Source organism: Gorilla gorilla, chromosome X (assembly GCF_029281585.2).
Source record: "Gorilla gorilla gorilla isolate KB3781 chromosome X, NHGRI_mGorGor1-v2.1_pri, whole genome shotgun sequence".
NCBI classification, from domain to species: Eukaryota; Metazoa; Chordata; class Mammalia; order Primates; family Hominidae; genus Gorilla; species Gorilla gorilla.
This window is the reverse complement of record NC_073247.2, coordinates 169027783-169046579: the sequence shown is the minus strand read 5'-3', so window position 1 is coordinate 169046579 and position 18797 is coordinate 169027783.

Below are 18797 nucleotides of genomic sequence, written 5' to 3'. Positions count from 1 at the left end.
GGTCCCTCCCACAACATGTGAATTATGGGAGCTACAGTGCAAGATGAGATTTCAGTGGGGACACAGCCAAACCATATCAGACAGTAATAACTTTCAATTAAATATAGCTAGACTTTCTGTCAGTGGGTCACAGCAGTCTAGAGAATACATTGAAAAACTCTGGGAACAGCAGATATAGAGGTCAGATCTAGAGATTTTGAACAAAGTTTAGTGCTACAATGCATTGGTGACCACAGACAAAAGGTGTCTGTTGTTGTTATAGTTTGTTTTCTGTCTTGTTTTTCATCATGGGAGGACAAAAAGAAAAAATGGGGGCAATGGTGAAGGAGAAATGAAAAAGACCTGCTTTTCTATGGGTGGAAGCGACTAAACGAGAGAATAAATTTGGATCACACAACAAATGCAAATCAAGTTAGAAGCATGAAAGGCATGATTAAGGCCATGGTTCTAATGGAGATCAGCCAGCGGAACCAGGATCATGCCACACCGAGAGAGGCTGCAGAGCCATTGCCTTCTCTCCTGTCAAAGCTAAATTAATGAAATGGAACTCACAGAAGCACTATGTAATCAAATATTGGTGGGACACAAGCAAATTCTGAAAAAGTTTCATTGATCAGTGATAATACCTTTTGGTGTAAATATCTCCTCAAAACATTTCAGGAAAAAAAAATAAAGCTATAATTTTCCTTTAGAAATATTTAACTTTGTTATACTAGTTTACTTATTTTTTACCTAATACATTCTGATATATTGTTATGTAGGTTAAAGATGCTCGATTCATGCCACTGTGGAAACCACACATAATTTAGGCAATAATGCAAATTCTTTTCAAATTCTTTTATCAGTGTATTCACTTTATTTTTATTTCAAACACAATACAAAATTACAGGATGCTATCAAAGTGATGCTACAAAACCCCACTAAAATTTTTTCAATTCTTCAAATCACACACTTACACACACACACACACACACACACACACACCACATGCATTCCCCGTACAGACCTTTTTTTGGGGGGCCTGAGTAAATAATTGCATTTTATTTTCAATTTTTCATTTTGAAATAATTAAAGACTTACCAAAAATGTTGCAAAACTACGTGCCTTTTTGAAGTAAAGTCTTGAAAAAGTTGTTTGGTATATCCTTTATAGTAAAAAAAGAAAACACGTGTATATTCTGTTGATTAAAGGCATGCTGAGATCGTTAGACATGTGATGTCATCAGAGACTCCAATATAGAGCGCAGCTGTAACGACGTCCTAAGAGTGTTCTAACTGAAATGTGTTGGAAGAAGGTTCTAATTTTTTTCACCCCTTCTCAAGTTGGCACTCAGCAGATTTCCACTCTATAAAAATAACTCCTGCTCTGCAACTAATGTTCACAGATAAGCTCCAAACATATTTACAGCTCCATTTAAGTATAATGTACACACAGTAAAATTCACCCTTTTCAATGTGCAATTTAATGGGTTATGGCAGATGAATATCATCATTTGACCACAATCATGATCAAGATACAGAAAATCTGCATCATCACAAAATGTTTTCTTTTGCTGTTTTGCATTTGATCTTTTCTCCATTCCTGAACACAGGCAACCGCTAATCTGCTTCTGTTTCTACAGTTTGCATTTTCTAGAGTATCCTATTAGTGGAATGATACATTGGTGTCTTTCATGTCTAGCTTCTTTCACTGAGCATAATGCTCTTGATATTCATTTATATTGCTGTTGTATCAGTTTGCTCCTTTTTATTGTTGAGTGGTACTCCATCTACAACTGGTTTATCCATTTACAAGTTGATGGACACATCTGCTATGAACTTCAAGGATGAGGCTTGGTACGGATATGTTTTTATTTATTTTGAGTCGCAGTGGAATTATTTGGCTATATGATCAGTACTAAGTTTAACATTAAAAGAAACTGCCAAACTGCTTTCCAAAATGTCTGTACCATTTTGAAGTCCCACTAGCCAGGTGTGAATAGCAATTCTTCACATCATGTGGTATGGTCAGTTCTGCTCGTGTCAGCCACTCCAGTGGGTGTACAGTGGTACCTCAATGTGGTTTTAACTTGCATTTCCCTGATGACGGGTAATGTTAAGTATCTTTTCATTTGTGTATTGGACATCATCTCTTTTTAAATTAAAATATCTGTACAAATATTTGGCCCATTTAGGTCAAAATATTACGTTAAATGAGTTATCTGTGTTTTGTTATTTAGTTTTTTAGTTATGTGTACATTCTAGATGAAAGTTCTTTATCAGACATATTTAAAATTATTCTGTCCCAATCTGTGGTTTGCCTTTTCATTTTTTGATGCTATGTTTTAAGTTGCAAAAGTCTTAATTTCATGAAGTCCAACTTACTATTTTTTTCCATTTTCATCCATCCTTTTCTTATCTAAAAAATTTTTAGCTATAGTAAGATTATTAAAAATTTTTCCTATTCAGTAAGCTTTATACATTTTATATTTACATTATGTATAAAATACATGTTGAGTTAATTTGAGGATTATGGTGTGAGGTAATTCTGAAGTTCATATTCTCCATTTAATATCCAATTTTAATAGTACCATCCTTATAAAGACATTGATTTCCTTATTGAAATATTTTGGCAACTTTGGCCATGTAAGGCAGGATATATTTCTAAATTATTTATTCTGTTTCACTGATATATATGTCTTCTTCATGCCAGTAAGTTTACTGTACTGTTTAGTGTAGCTTTACAATATGTCTTGAAATTTGGAAAGTTTTCCAACTTTATTCTTCTTTCTAAAACATGCTCTGGCTATTCTAGGACTTCTGCATTTAAAACAAAAATTAGAATCAGCTTTGTAATTTCTCCAAAAAGGCCTATAGGTTTGACTGGGATTGTGCCAAATCTGGAGATCAGTTTCAGAAGAATTATCATCTAATAAGTATGACATGTATATTTACCAATGAACTTGATACATATTTCTACCTATTCAATCTCTCGTATTAGTGATTTAGAAATTTTGGATCAGCATACCTTTTATTAAATTTATTCTGAATTATTTTATTATTTTTGAGGCTATTATAAGTTAAATTGCTTACATAATTTTATTTTCTAATTGGTGTTGATTGTGTATAGAAACACAATTGATTTTATTTATTGATCTTTCATCCTACAACTTTGTTAAATTCACTTCATGCCTCTAGCACACTTCTGCAGATGCCTAAGGATTTTCTATGTATATGTTTACATCACGTGAGAATAGTATTTTTCTTTCTTCCCAACTTGGGTGTCACTTATTTCTTATTTTCTTTTCTTTTCTCTTTATTTCTTTCTTCTTTCTGTCCATTCCTCCTTCCTTCCCTTCTTTCTTTCTCCCTGTTTTAGAATCAGTTTTGTAATTTATCCAAAAGGACCTATAAGGTTTCATGGGAATTCCACTGAATCTAGAGATCAATTTCAGGAGAATTATCATCTCATAAGTATTAAATATTTATCAATGAACTTGGTATATATTTCCACTTATTTAATATTGAATGCAATACTTTAAAGAACTAGGGACAGAGGACATCATTGCATTTTTCATAATCTTATGTAGAAAGTATTAAGGCTTTCACCATTTTAAGTAAGATGTTTGCTATAGATTTTTTGTAAACACATAATCAGTTTGAAAATGTACTTTTCTATCCTCAGTTTGCTGGGAGTTTTTAATTTAAAAAATGTGTTACATTTTGTAAATTCCTTTTTTGCATCTATTGAGAGTGTCACGTGATTTTTCTTTTTTCTGTCAGCATGGTAGATTTTCAGTTGTTGAAACCAACTTGAGATAAGCCCCACTTGGTTAAAACACATTATCATTTTTAAATATTCCTAGACTCAATTTGCTAATATTGTATTAAGAATGTTGCATCTAAGTTCATAATGGTTATCAGTCTGTCATTTTTGAGTTGTGATATCTGTATTTGTTTCTGATATCGAGAGAATCCACGTAAAACATCTACTTCTGTCATCAGTAATAATCTGACCAGGGATAACACCAACAGTTAGAGAGGAACCTGTCATTACCTGTGGCAGCAGAGATATCAGAGATTCCAAAAAGAAAAGCAAGGTTAAAATTTCAAATATAATCACATGAAATATCAGAAAGCCAGGGGATAGAAATATAGGAGAGCAAAATCTTAGAGGTCAAAACAAGTAGTTAAGTACTGCACATGATAATAAAAAGTAAAATCTTTTCCTAAGGCAGAGCCTGGCTGCTGCCTAGCTTCTTTGACAATTCTTGGTAGGCTTTCATGGCTTTATAAGGGCTTATACTTTAGGTAAAGTTATAGTCAGGGAAACGGTGGGTGTAGGTTGGCTCTGTAGAAATGAAGCATTACAGGAGCACTGCAGTGAGAAAGAAACTGATACTGATGATACTTCGGTCACACTAATAATACATGCTAATGATAATCATAGCAATCATGGTAATGACAGAAAATATATATATATAATATTAACATGCTTCTATTTGCACATATACATATGTGAATAGAAACATTGATTTAAAGACATGAAAGTATAGAAATAGCCTACACCTGATAAAGATATGCTCATACACAATAACAAACCTCAGTATAAACAGAGATTTTGATGTATCACAGAATTCTGCAATAGATCACAATTTTGACACTATGGGAAGTGTCATTTTCAGAACTTTTCTTTATCTCCATTATCTCCATTCTCTATTTCCAACATTCCTGGAGACTGAACTCAAGGATCAGTAAATATTCTCAACCTTAACCATAGCAGACTTCATTCATCCCATATATGCTTGTTATTTTTCCCCATTGACAGAAGGCATTGTACCATGAAATATACAACATATCTCTGACACACCTGACGAAAACAAACAATGGGGAAAGATTGACTATTTAATAAATGGTGATGGGAAAACTGGCTAGCCAAATGAAGAAAGCTGAAAGTGGACCCCTTCCTTACACCTTATAAAATAATTAACTCAAGGTGGATTAAAGACTTAAACATAAGATCTAAAACCATAAAAACTCTAGAAGACAACCTAGCCAATACCATTCAGAACATAGGCATAGGCAAAGACTTCACGACTAAAACACCAAAAGCAGTGGCAACAAAAGCCAAAATTGAGAAATGGGATCTAATTAAACTAAAGATAGCTTCTGCACAGCAAAAGACACTATCATCGGAGTGAACACACAACCTACAGAGTGGGAGAAAATTTTTGCAATCTATCCATCTAACAAAGGGCTAATATCCAGAATCTACAAGGAACTTAAACAAATTTACAAGAAAAAAACAACCCCATCAAAAAGTGGGAAAAGGATATGAACAGACACTTCTCAAAAGAAGACATTTATGCGGCCAATAAACACATGAGAAAAAGCTCATCATCGGCTGGGCATGGTGGCTCACGCCTGTAATCCCATCACTTTGGGAGGCCAAGGCGAGTGGATCACAAGGTCAGGAGTTTGAGACTTGCCTGACCACTATGGTGAAACTCTGTCTCTACCAAAAACACACACAAAAAACTTTAGCCAGGCGTGGTGGTATATATCTGTAATCCCAGCTACTCAAGAGGCTAAGGCAGGAGAATTGCTTGAACCCATTAGGTGGAGGTTGCAGTGAGCCGAAATTGTGCCACTGCACTCCACCCTGGGTGACAGAGTGAGGCTGTCTCGAAGAAAAAAAAAAAAAAAAAGCTCATCACCCCTGGTCCAATGAGATACCATCTCACGCCAGTTAGAATGGCAATCATTAAAAAGTCAGGAAACAACAGGTGCTAGAGAGGATGTGGAGAAATAGGAATGCTTTTACACTGTTGGTGGGAGTGTAAATTAGTTCAACCATTGTGGAAGACAGTGTAGCAATTCCTCAAGGATCCAGAACTAGAAATATCATTTGACCTAACAGTCTCATTACTAGGTACACATCCAAAGGATTATAAATCATTCTACTATAAAGACACATTCACACATATGTTTATTGCAGCACTATTCACAAGAGCAAAGACTAGGAACCAACCCAAATGCCCATCAATGATAGACTGGATAAAGAATATGTGGCACATATACACCATGGAATACCATGCAGCTATAAAAAAGGATGGATTAATGTCTTTTGCAGAGACATGGATGAAGCTGGAAACCATCATTCTCAGCAAACTATCACAAGAACAGAAAACCAAACACCACATGTTCTCACTCATAAGTGGGAGTTGAACAATGAGAACACATAGACACAGGGAGGGGAACATCACACACTGGGGCCTGTCAGTGGGTAGGAAGGAAAGAGGAGGGATAGCATTAGGAGAAATACTTAATGTAGATGACGAGTTGATGGGTGCAGCAAACCACGACAGCACATGTATACCTATTTCACAAAACTGCAAGTTCTGCAAATGTATCCCAGAACTTAAAGTGTATGTATGTGTGTATATATATATACACACAAATGTAAATGTAAATGTAAATAAATTGAAAATGGTAAAAATAGAAATATGTTTCCTACACAAATAGTGACATAATAAAGCAAGATAGAATGTATGTTTGAGTTAAAAAAAAATTGCTTAGAAGACAACTTGAATTCCATTCCAAGGAACTAGTTTTCAAAAGTTTACAACCAGATTTCAGTTTGGCAAAAGGCAACAATGCTGTTTTGAAAATAATTTCTGAAAAGAGCTTCCCCAGCAGTTCCAAATGGCAGTCCTGATACAAGGAAGTAGGGGCAATTTTGTTACCACCAGGAACACTGAATTTATTTTCAGACCTTGAAATTCTGGGAGGCCCTCGAATAATAATCAACTACAATATTTTACTTTACATAGAAATATTGTTTTAATGTTAATATAAAAGCTTGTATATGAACTAAAATTGTCAATCTGCCACTTTTAAGAAAGAAGAATCCATTATGTCCCTAATCTATAGTGAGTTGATATGTTCCATAAGCAGTTCTGGAAGGAGGCTACACTTAGAGCATAAATTGGTATAGATCGCTTTGCTCTCACAGATAGCGACACAATATTTTCTGCTGAATGGGAAAAAGTTTGAAGGCATAAATCAAGATAAAGCAATCATCTGACAAAGAATTACAAAGAGGCCCCATACCTTTTTCGTAGTGAACTCCATGTGACACATTGATTTTCCACTGAAGATAAAAGCCAAAATCATGTGTCATCAATAGAAAGCAAGCAAAACTATTTGGCTCAATATGTTATGGTACTTAACAAAAAAAACTTGCAGAGAAAAGACAAATCTAAAATGTTGCACATGATTCAAACAAGTCTGGATCAGAAGAGACATTTCAGAGGTCACTGCTAGAGAGTCAAGGATACATTAGAGAGAAATAAACTCCTGCTTTTTTGTTTATCTACTTACATACACAGATACTGTCTGATGAAGATGATTGATATCAGGTATGGTATTTGATGGTATAGTCATTTACAAAATAATTCATCCCTTATGATCTAATGCAATTTTCTTCATATTACACGTGTATATTTAAATACTTCCTTGTGAAGTGGAGGCTAGCCAGGCTGCTGTTAGCATATCCAGTACATTTCTGCAAATTCCAAAATGGCAAATCCCACAGTTGAAATTTCAACCTCTCTAGCGTCCCTCGGCTGGAGTGCATAATCACGGCAAAAGTCTGCAACATCAGAGGTGGCCGCCACAGACACAAAGTCTGTGTTTCTCATTCCATTCTACCAAATCTAGTCAGCAGTCTGGGTGAGGGGGCTTGGCAGTATCTATGAGCAGAAAGCATTCAAATGGCTGGTATATGTGCTTCCGGGGAAACTAAGGGGAAAAAAGAGAGAGGGAGGGAGGGAGGGAACAAGAAAGAAGAAGGAAACTCAAGGAGAGAGGAAGGGAAGGAGGCTGGCAAGAAGGGATGGAGGGAGCAAGGGAGGGAGGAATAAAGGAAGGAAGTTACACCAAGTTTCAAAACTGGCCACGGACTGAGAAGGATTAAGAGACAAACGGAATTGAAAGCATTTATGTTCATACTCGGTATTTTTCTTACCCATTCTTGCAAATTAGTAATTTAAAAATTTTCATTTCCACAAATCCACGTGTTTTCTTGTTCCTCTCTCTCCGCTCTTTTTCCTTCTTTCCTTCCTGCCTTTCTTCTTTCTTTTCAACATAGGTTATATAAATGTGTGAGAGCTATCACTAGTCTACATTAATCATCAGGATTTTCCTGTATATTTCCAATTAAGATGACCCATAATAATATTCTACTGTAATTTTGGAGGGTCCAAAATACTAGATGGCATTTAGTGTTTTGGAAATCATGACAAGTCTAACAGGACTTTAAAAAACCTATCAAGACATCTGATGTGTTTTCTTGCCCATACACTCTTTAATGAGGTCTGCTTGACCCTTTCTTCTTCCCTTCTCTAGTCATGGGTTCTTCACACTGAAAACTAAGCTTTGCATCAGTGTTTGACGAACAGGTGACATAATAAACTGCAGTTACATTTTAAATTCAGCTCAAGATGGTAGATGAGAAATCTAAGATTGTGAAGTGAGATTTAGCATGCTGTTCAGTATGCAACAAATCTGAGTGTTGCTCACACAGGATTCATACCAACAGGCTCCTTCCAAAACCTTTCAATGCAAATTCTAGCAAATGCACACTTGGAAGAAAAATGTTCCATGAAGTTGTATATGTAAATTTATACTTTCAGCATTTATGTATATAATTTCAGGGGAAGTGGGATCAACTTAACATTATTAAACATAGTCCAATGATATTTACAACATAACTTCAGAAACATTTTATTACTAGAAGTATTTTAGAAAGGATGTACCATTTAGGATTTAAGACACACCCCACAAATGAAAAAACAAATGAGATTATAAACAACATTTTTAAAAAAATTATGCCATCTTTTCACTACAAAATCCTCCTGGGGGAAAAATATCTTTTCCTTCATTATTAAAGGATGTTATCAGAGCACAGTGGAATTCTTTCAGATTTAGTCAGAAGGTTCTCTGGAGTTGACAGATCTATTGGGGAATATTTTCTTTGAAAGTCCATGTCCTTTCCCCAGGCCTACATCATATATAAATAAACATTTCAGAAAAGGGGCCATGTTAAGAAAAAGTGGGTTGAAGATTGTAAGACCTGGTTCCTGGGTGCCAAATAATTCACAAGTTGGAATAAGCTGGGTTTCTGTAACACTTCTCTATGACTGCCATTGATACTGAACTATGCCAAGGAACTAAGTCCTACCAAGGAAAAGCAGGAGGAAAACAGGTGTAAGAAAACATTTCCTGTCAGTGTGTCCAGAGATAGCATGAGTCAGCAGCGGCTCCTCATGAAGCCATCGATTCGTAACACTGGAGTATCTAGAATGCATCTGGGTCGAATTATTAAAAAGAAAGTTCTTCTCAAGCTAGTTGTAATGGTAGCTAATTTAAAAAATTAATGTTCTGCGATTCTGATAAAAACCTATGTGGTGAACCAACAATAAAGGCGGCTGGAGATATTGGTATGAAATAGTTATTTTTCCTTATATACCTGGACGTTCATGTAAGAAATTATACTTTTGGAAGGTCTGTCATATTCTCAGTGTATAAGAGTTGAATCATTTTTAGAAGTTATTGTCAGAATTTTGCTTTAATAGTGCAATAAAGTGTGCATTCTCTCTCTCTCATTTTCATTCAACAGCCTCTACAAATTGAGCCTGGCTCAAAGGTCTTTCCCTCTTGGAATATGACTCCTCCCCTGTCCCTCTACATAGGCTGTTCTATAACAAATTATTTTGCTGTCTTGATTTTTCAGAGACCTCATGCTAGTAGTAGAGAGCCAGGAGAAAGTGAGATGTCCTATATAAAAGGCCTGCTAGAAAAAGAAATCAGCACTGAGTTCTAAGGATACTGAACAACTTTTTAAAAAACAAGCAAGCCATATTAAACACATTAGTTACAACCAAATTAGATAAAACCATGAAAATTATCCAAGAAGAAAAAGTACATCACCTGTCTAGGTTTAAAATTGCTTAAGGCTGCCATCCAAGGACCATCTATGATAACAAATACAGTAGTCTGTATTGACACAAAGTTTTAGTGATAGACGTAATTACATTCTTCTGCTGGTGGTGTTCTAGAATAAATGGAATATCTGCTGATCAAATCTGAATGCATCCCATAATATTAGCATGTAGGATCCCAGATCTGCAGGCACTATCTCTTTCTCAGATCTACACTTTGAATATTATGTTAGTTAAAATGAGAAGTATGTTAGAAAATGTCTTTTACAAAAGAAATATTGGCTGAGTATGGTGGCTCATGCCTGTAATCCCAACACTCTGGGAGGCCAAGGTGAGAAGATCTCTTGAGCTCAAGAATTTGAGACCAGCTTGGGCAACATATCTATAAAAAATTTTAAAACTTAGCCGGTGTGGTGGTGCACACCTATAGGCACAGCTACTTCAGAGGCTGAATCAAGAGGATCACTTGAGCTTGGGAGTTTGAGGTTGCAGTGAACTATGAACATGGCACTGAACTCCAGTCTGGGCAACAGAGTGAGAACTTGTCTTCAAAAAAATAAAAAAGAAGAAAAAAATAGGAAATATTGTGTTCACATATGCTATGGTACTCTTTCTTATATAAACTATTTCTTTGCAGTATTCTAGAGGATTTAAGACAAATTTACCACTGAATAATTTCATATGGTATATTATTGCATTAGTATAATATGTTATTATATAATTAGTATAAGTGGCCAGTGCTGCAACAACCACATTCCAAAAAGTATTGTGATCCTCCAAAATTACAATGTCTAAATGACATTATTCTCCTTCATGAGACCATTATACCTTAATTTTTCAGCACCATGAAAATCTACAAATGCCCTCTAAAATATATTTAGAAAACGTGGGGAAAAAATAGATACAGTTTCAGAAGATACATATATTTTGGAAATTAGCCTTTTTGGAATAAATTATTCTTTATGACATATAAATAAACACATTTTTCAGACTGGCGGGGTAACATTTGCATCAGTCAAAATAATTAGATTACTAAAACCTGTAATCTTATTAGAAAAATGGTTTATTCAGAGAATCATTGGAATTATTAGCCTTCAAGCTGCTATAGATTGAATCTGATCAAAATAATTAAGATAATATTATTTCATTTTTCAGTATAATATCTCCTTAGTATTTTTGTTTCTTATTTAATATGTGATTATATTTACTTCTGTGAATAATATGGATGAAGATCATTACAGTGTCAAGATCACTGGGTTCAGAGCACAGAAACCTCAAGTCTATTCTTTTTTCTTAAATACCTGTAAGACTTTAAAGAAGACAGAGTTTCTGGACTCTAATTTCTCTATCTGTAGAATAAATGGGTTAGACCAAATAACTCCTTTCTGCTTATAAATTTTCTAATTATATGACTGAGCTTACACCTGGAAAACAGTCTATCTCCTGTATAAATTAATGATAGAAATGAAAACCACCACGTTTCATGAAATTAACCACATAAATATCAACATCAACTGCTCAGAAGGACTTAAGTGCAAGTATCACAGGAATTCTGAAGCACAGAGAACTAAATATAAGAAATGTAACACTCTTCGTATTTTCAAAGAAGATTTTAATAATATATGTAAACACAGTAGCCTGTTCATAAGAAAAAAGAAAAGGGACGTCTTAGCATATTCAGGGTTCAACCAAAACTACTACTGGAATGTAAATCAAAGTAATATTCACCTAACTGTCATAATTGGCATGAATAATTTTAAGTAAAACACTTTTATTTGATATTAAATGTGAACAATAAGCCAAAACAGAGAAAATTAATAAATTGATCATTTATTGAAACTGAAATAAAAATATATAATTATTGAAGCCTCTTATATACATAAACCAATCATTGCTTAAATGAGCTGACATACTAGCTCCATAGTTTTATGTCACTAAGGAACTCTTTTGAACACAATAAAGAAACCAGAATTGAGCACAAAGAATGATGAACTGGGAAGTTCATGGCTTTCTATCTACTAATTAGGAGTACAATCATTCAGTCAAACAGCCACTCAACAAACATTTAGCATACAGCTTCTGGATACCAGGTACTGGTGTAGGTGCTAGAGCAACAAGGAAATAGTCCCTGCATTCAGTGAGCTCACAGGCAAGTAAACAAGTAAGTATAAAGACTGCATGACTGATTGGGAGCGGTGGTTCATGCCTGTAATCCCAGCACTTTGTGAGGCCAACGTGGGCAGATCACGAGGTCAAGAGATCGAGACCATCCTGGCCAACATAGTGAAACCCCGTCTCTACTAAAAATACAAAAATTAGCTGGGCACGGTGGTGCACGCCTGTAGTTACTTGGGAGGCTGAGGCAAGAGAATCAGTTGAACCTGGAAGGTAAAGGTTGCAGTGAGCTGAGATCACACCACTGCACTCCAGCCTGGTGACAGAGTGATACTCTGTCTCAAAAAAAAAAAAAAAAAAAAAAGACTCCATGATAAATGTGTATCTACAAAGGGCACAAAGGAATGAGTAGCTAATCCCCAAAGCCATATGGAGCAGTCAGTATAAGCTTCAGGAAAAGAAACTGAAGTAAAAAACTAACCTGAATCTGAAAAAAATGAGTAGGTATTTTCCAAGCACGTTTCAGGGGAAAAGTTGCAGGATGCAGAAGTCCTCCCAAGTACAAAAAGAGAATGAACTCTGGACAACTGGCAATTTATGGCACACAGGAATCAGTAAACGTAGGGATGAGAGGCACACAGAAACATGGGCAAAAACAGGAATTTTGACTTTATTCCATAAATCATGGAAAGCCACCAATGGGTTTTAAGTAATAAAATACTAAGACCAGGTTTGCATTTTAGAAAGATCAATTCGATTTCAGTGAGGAGGTCCAAAAATGAGAGCAGCAAGGCCAGATAGAAGGTCCTACTGCAACTAGCTATGGTTAGAGATGCAGACCAAAACTAAGGTGAAATCATTTAGAAGAAAGAACGTGGATATAAGAGCCATTGGTTTGGCCTCTCCACATCATTTTTTTAATTTTATTTTCATTTATTTATTTATTTATTTTTTGAGACAGAGTCTCGCTCTGTCACCCAGGCTGGAGTGCAGTGGTGTGATCTTGGCTCACTGCAAGTTCTGCCTCCCGGGTTCACACTATTCTCCTGCCTCAGCCTCCCGAGTAGCTGGGACTACAGGCACGCGCCACCACGCCCAGCTAATTTTTTCTATTTTTTAGTAGAGATGGGGTTTCACCGTGTTAGCCAGGATGGTCTCGATCTCCTGACCTCGTGATCCACCCACCTCGGCCTCCCAATGTGCTGGGATTACAGGCTTGAGCCACCATGCCCAGCTGGCCTCTCCACATCTTTACTGTTATACTGATAACATGGGGATGAAAATAAATATTATTTGTATTTAAACAATTATTGTTATGTGAAAATTAAACAAATAACATACTATGATAACATCGGAGGTTCAAGAAATATTAAGTCTTGAAAATAGGAAAGATGAAAGGAAGGAAACAGGGAGTGGGGAGGAAAGTAGGAGAAAGGAGAGAATATAGGAATGAGAGAGGAGGAAAATAATAAGAAAGAAGTAGAAAGCTAGGTACGGTGGCTCATGACTGTAATCCCAGTGCTTTGGGAGGCCGAGTCAGGCAGATCACAAGGTCAGGAGTTCAAGACCAGCCTGGCCAATATGGTGAAACCTTGTCTCCACTAAAAATACAAAAATTAGCTGGGTGTGGTGGCAGGCACCTATAGTCCCAGCTACTCGGGAGGCTGAGGCAGGAGAATCACTTGACCCTGGGAGGCAGAGGTTGCAGTGAGCTGAGATCACACCACTGCACTCCAGCCTGGGTGACAGAGAAAGATGCTGTCTCAAAAAAAAAAAAAAAAGAAAAAAAAAAAAGAAAGAAGTAGAAAAAGATATAGTATTTCTTAATCAGCAGAAGCTACTCTTATTTTTCAATACTCTACCTTTCTAATGTATCACTGACAAGGAAAGGTCTTGAATAATTGACTGAAGTCAGAATAGGTAAGGCACTCTACCTGTGGATACATGAGAGGCCTTAAAAAGTTCATGGAAAATGTATATTATGAAAAAAACTATGCAAAGGTTTCAATTTTGGCAGCAAAATAAACTCATACTAATTTATTATAGCATGTTTGAACAGGATCTAGTTTGAGACAGTAAGAAGGAGTAGACATTAGTTTGAAAAGAGCCCCTAGCAGAGCAATGTAAATTCTGCTAAAATTGAAGCAAGAACAAACATTAGATTATGATGAAGCTTGAGTGAAAGAATGGTGAAATCACTGATGCTTTACAAGAAGCTTGAGGGGACACTGCACCAAAGAAATCAGTAGTTCACAAGCGGACAGCTTTTTTAAAGAAGAAACGAGATGATGTGGAAGATGAAGTCCACAGGGACAGATCATCCATATCAATTTGCAAGGAAAAAAATTAATCTTGTTTGTGCCCTAATTGAAGAGGACTGAAAATCAACAGCACAAACAATAGCCAACATCGTAGACATCTTAATTGGTTCAGCTTACACAGTTCTGACTAAAAAATTAAAGTTGAACCAACTTTCCACTGCATGGGTGCCAAAAGTGTTGTGCTCAGATCAGCTGCAGACAAGAGGAGAGCTCTCAATGGAAATTTTAAAGAACTAGGGTCAAGATCCTGAAGGATTTCTTTGAAGAATTGTAACAGAAGATAAAACATGGCTTTCCCAGTATGATCCTGAGGGCAAAACACAATCAAAGCAATGGCTGCCAAAGGTGGAAGTGGTCCAGTCAAAGCTAAAGGGGATCACTCAAGAGCAAAGGTCACGGCAACAGTTTTTTGGGGACATTCCAGGCATTTTGCTTGTTGACTTTGTGGAAGGTCAAAGAACAATAATATCTGCATATCATGAGAGTGTTTTGAATAAGTTAGCCAAAGTTTTAGGGCAAAATACCTGGGAAAGCTTTAGCAGACAGTCCTCTAACACCACAATGTTTCTGCTCATTCCTGTCATCAAGCAAAGGCAATTTTGTGAGAGTCTCAATGGGAAATTGTCAGGCATCCACCTTACAGCTCTGATTTGGCTCCTTCTGACTTCTTTTTGTTTCCCAATCTCAACAAATGTGGAAAGGGCACCCATTTTTCTTAAGTTAATAATGTATAAGAGACTGCATTGACATTGTTAAGTTCCCAGGACCATCAGTTCTTTAGGGATGAAAACCGAAGATCACATTTTCAATGTTTATCTTTTAACTTCATTTTTCCACAAACTTTTTGAAGTTTCTCCATACAAATGTCTCCATACAAATGAGCACTTGCAAAATAAGCAGAGAGTCTCATTCAATGGACAGAAAGTTCTGTGCCATCTAAAAATTATCTTAAGCAAGTTCAATGTGTAGCAACAGACTGTATTGATAAATATCAGTTAGTTTGACTTCTGCAATGACCATGATGGAGTAACAAGAACTAGACTTTCTCTCCCTCCTGAAACAACCAAAAAAATGGCCAAAATGTATGCCACAAAAGTTTGCAAGACCCTGTAAAGTCAGTCTCAAACAAGGTGAGCCTATCAACTGCCCTAATTTATGCCTGGAGAAAGTTTTCCAGCCCACTACTGCAGGAGAAAAGCCCAAGAGGAGCCCATTGTTCTCCCTGAGCTGAGGGGACAGAGCTGAGAGTCCACAGAAACCATGTTGACATGAGCTCTCAGGACAAGGTTTCCGAGAAGAAGGGGCTGCACAGAAAGAGAACTCCAGAGCTCTGCAAAGGGTCCCCCTAAAGTACATAGCTAAGTAATTATTAGGACAGGCCTAGAGAAAAGTACCTACGGTTGGGGAAACAACACACAGATAAGATGAAAAGTAACAGTACACATGCTCACCAAGGTCCAGTAATAGTGCTTATTTTATCAGCCAAACCAGAAACACCTCAAGATTCCCAGGGATACCCAGAAGGATCTTGCCTCACTAGTTGGGAGTGATTAGCTCTAAAATGAGAACTGGTCTGATCCCACCTAATGAATTTTTAAAGCAAGACCAAAAAGAGTCAAACTCTTTCCAACTAAACTTAAATACATACCAATACAAAGATCAAGAATATGTATATATACTTCCAGCACTCAATAAGATAAAAGTCACCATATCTGACATCCAGACACAGTTTAGCAGAGACACAACAGTAACAACAAAAGACAGAAGAACGTGGCTCATAATAAGGAGAAAAATCACTGAGTCAGAACTGATCCAGAGTAAATCAAGGTGCCAGAGTTATCAGTTAAGAACATTCAAATGCTTATTGAAACAGTATTCTATATGTTCTAAAATAGAGACATGCAAGATACACTAAAGGAGGCTGGGCGCAGTGGCTCACGCCTGTAATCTCAGCATTTTGCGAGGCCGAGGCAGGTGGATCACGAAGTCAGGAGTTCAGGACCAGCCTGACCAATATGGTGAAATCCCATCTCTACTAAAAATACAAAAATTAGCGGGGCATAGTAGCATGCGGCTGTAGTCCCAGCTACATGGTAGGCTGATAGCACATTAGTCATTAAAGAAGAAAAGATAGACACCTCTCAAAATAAAATAGAGAGAGAAAATAAATTTTTAAAAAACATGAACAGAGCAATAGTAGACAGTAAATTTCAAGTAACTGAATTTACGTGTAATCTCAGTTCCCAAAGGAGAGGAGAGGGAAGATGTGAAAACATTTGGGACTTTGAGTCAGGCAAAGCTTTCTTTGATATGACCCCACAGCATGATTTATATAATAATATATTGATAAGAAGAACTCATCCAATTTAAAAAAAAGAATCTGCTCTTCAAAAGAATCTATTAAGAGACTGAAAAGACAAGCTGCAGGCTGGGAGAAAATATTTGCAATTCATATATCTGATGAAAGGCTTGCATCAAAAATATATTTTAAAAGCTCAAAATTTAATAATGAAAAACAAACAACCCCATTTAAAACTTGGGTGAAAGACTGGAACAGACATTACAAAGTAGACATTTGTTTGGTAAATAAGCACATATGCTCAACATAATTAATGCTTAGGGCAATGCAAATTAAAACCAAAATGAGACGCCACTATCTATTTTTAAATAGCTAAGATTAGCATGACTGATAACAGCCAAGCACTGGCTTGGATGTGGAGAAGCTGAAACTCTCATACACTGCTGATGGGAATACAAAAAAGTGTAACCTTTGAAAAACAGTTTAAGAGTCCCTTAAAAAGTTAAACATACTTCTGCCGTAAGACTCAGCCATTGCACTCCTGGGTATTTACCCAAGAGAGATAAAAGTAGGTGTTCATATAATGATATCAACACAAATGTTCATAGCACATGTATTCATAATAGCCCAAACTAGAAACAGTCTAAATATCAATCAATACATTAATGAATTAACTTGCTTTATCCGAATTAATTATGGATACATACTATAACATGAACGAATCTCAAAATAACTATACTAAGTGAAACAAGGCAGACTCTAGAGGTAAAACATGCAGAGAAAAAAACATAAAATGTCAGACAAAAAAGTGCATAGTGTAAAATTTTATTTATATACATTTTTTGACTGTATAAATTACTGTCCAGTGACAGAAAGCAGTTTGGTGGTTTTTAAGGGCCAGGAATGAGGGGCCAGAGAAATGTATTATAAAGAGGCATCAGGAAACTGGAGGTGAAGTATATTTCCATCACCTCGATTGTGTGCTGATGGTTTCTAAACTTTCAATATTTTTAGTTTATTATATGTTATACAAAATAAAGCTTGTAATAAAAATCAAAAGATTGAGCCATCCTTATTTTCTCTATAAAAGTGCAGAATTCTCCTTTTAGAGATTTGGAAAGATTATTAAAAGATAAGTTACAAAATACAGTACCTGACACGTATAAAATATTAAATAAATACTAGCCATGCTTAATTATTTTGTTTTAAGTCTATATGAGTCAAGTTTTAGTAGAAATATGGGCTAGAAAAAAAAAACGGAAAGCGGGACTCTGTGATCCGACTTGGGCTTATAGAACAGACTGCACTAGTTTGTTCTCATGCTGCTAATAAAGTCATACCCAAGACCGGGTAATTTAGAAAGGAAAGAGGTTTAATGAACTCACAATTCCACATGGCTGGGGAGGCCTCACAGTCACGGCAGAAGGCAAAAAAGAAGCAAAGGCACATCTTAAATGGTAGCAGAGAAGAAAGCTTGTGTAGGGAAACTCCCATTTTAAAAGCATCAGATCTCATGAGACTTATTCGCTACCAGGAGAACAGTAGGGGGAACCCGCCCCTATGATTCAATTATCTCCACCTGACTCCATCCTTGACATGCGGGGATAATTACAATCAAGGTGAGATTCAGGTGGAGACACAGCCGAATCATATCAATGACTAATGAGAGTTATGTCCAGAACCTAATGAAAACCTGTCTGAGGCCACATTCCCTGTAAAGCAGATTTGAGATAGAGATTTGTGTAGAGAACATTTAACTGGGTAAAATCCTAGGAGCCAACAACTGTGGCGAAAAAGCTGAATTGGACAAAGGGAGTTGAGATGTGAGGCAGTCACAACAAATACCTCAGCTAATCTCAAGGGGGAGCTGAGAAGCAGGGGTGACCCTTCAGAGTTCCCCTAAATTGAGGCAGGAGTATGGAGTTTTAATACCTTTCACTGGCCATTCTTCAGATAAGAGTTGTCCCCAAGGATGGACATCAGCTTGACAAGTTATTAATTAGATCTCCTGAGAATAAATTCTAGAGAGAATCAGCTGAGAGGCATGATTTGCCAACACTCCCAATAGCTGGGCAAACTT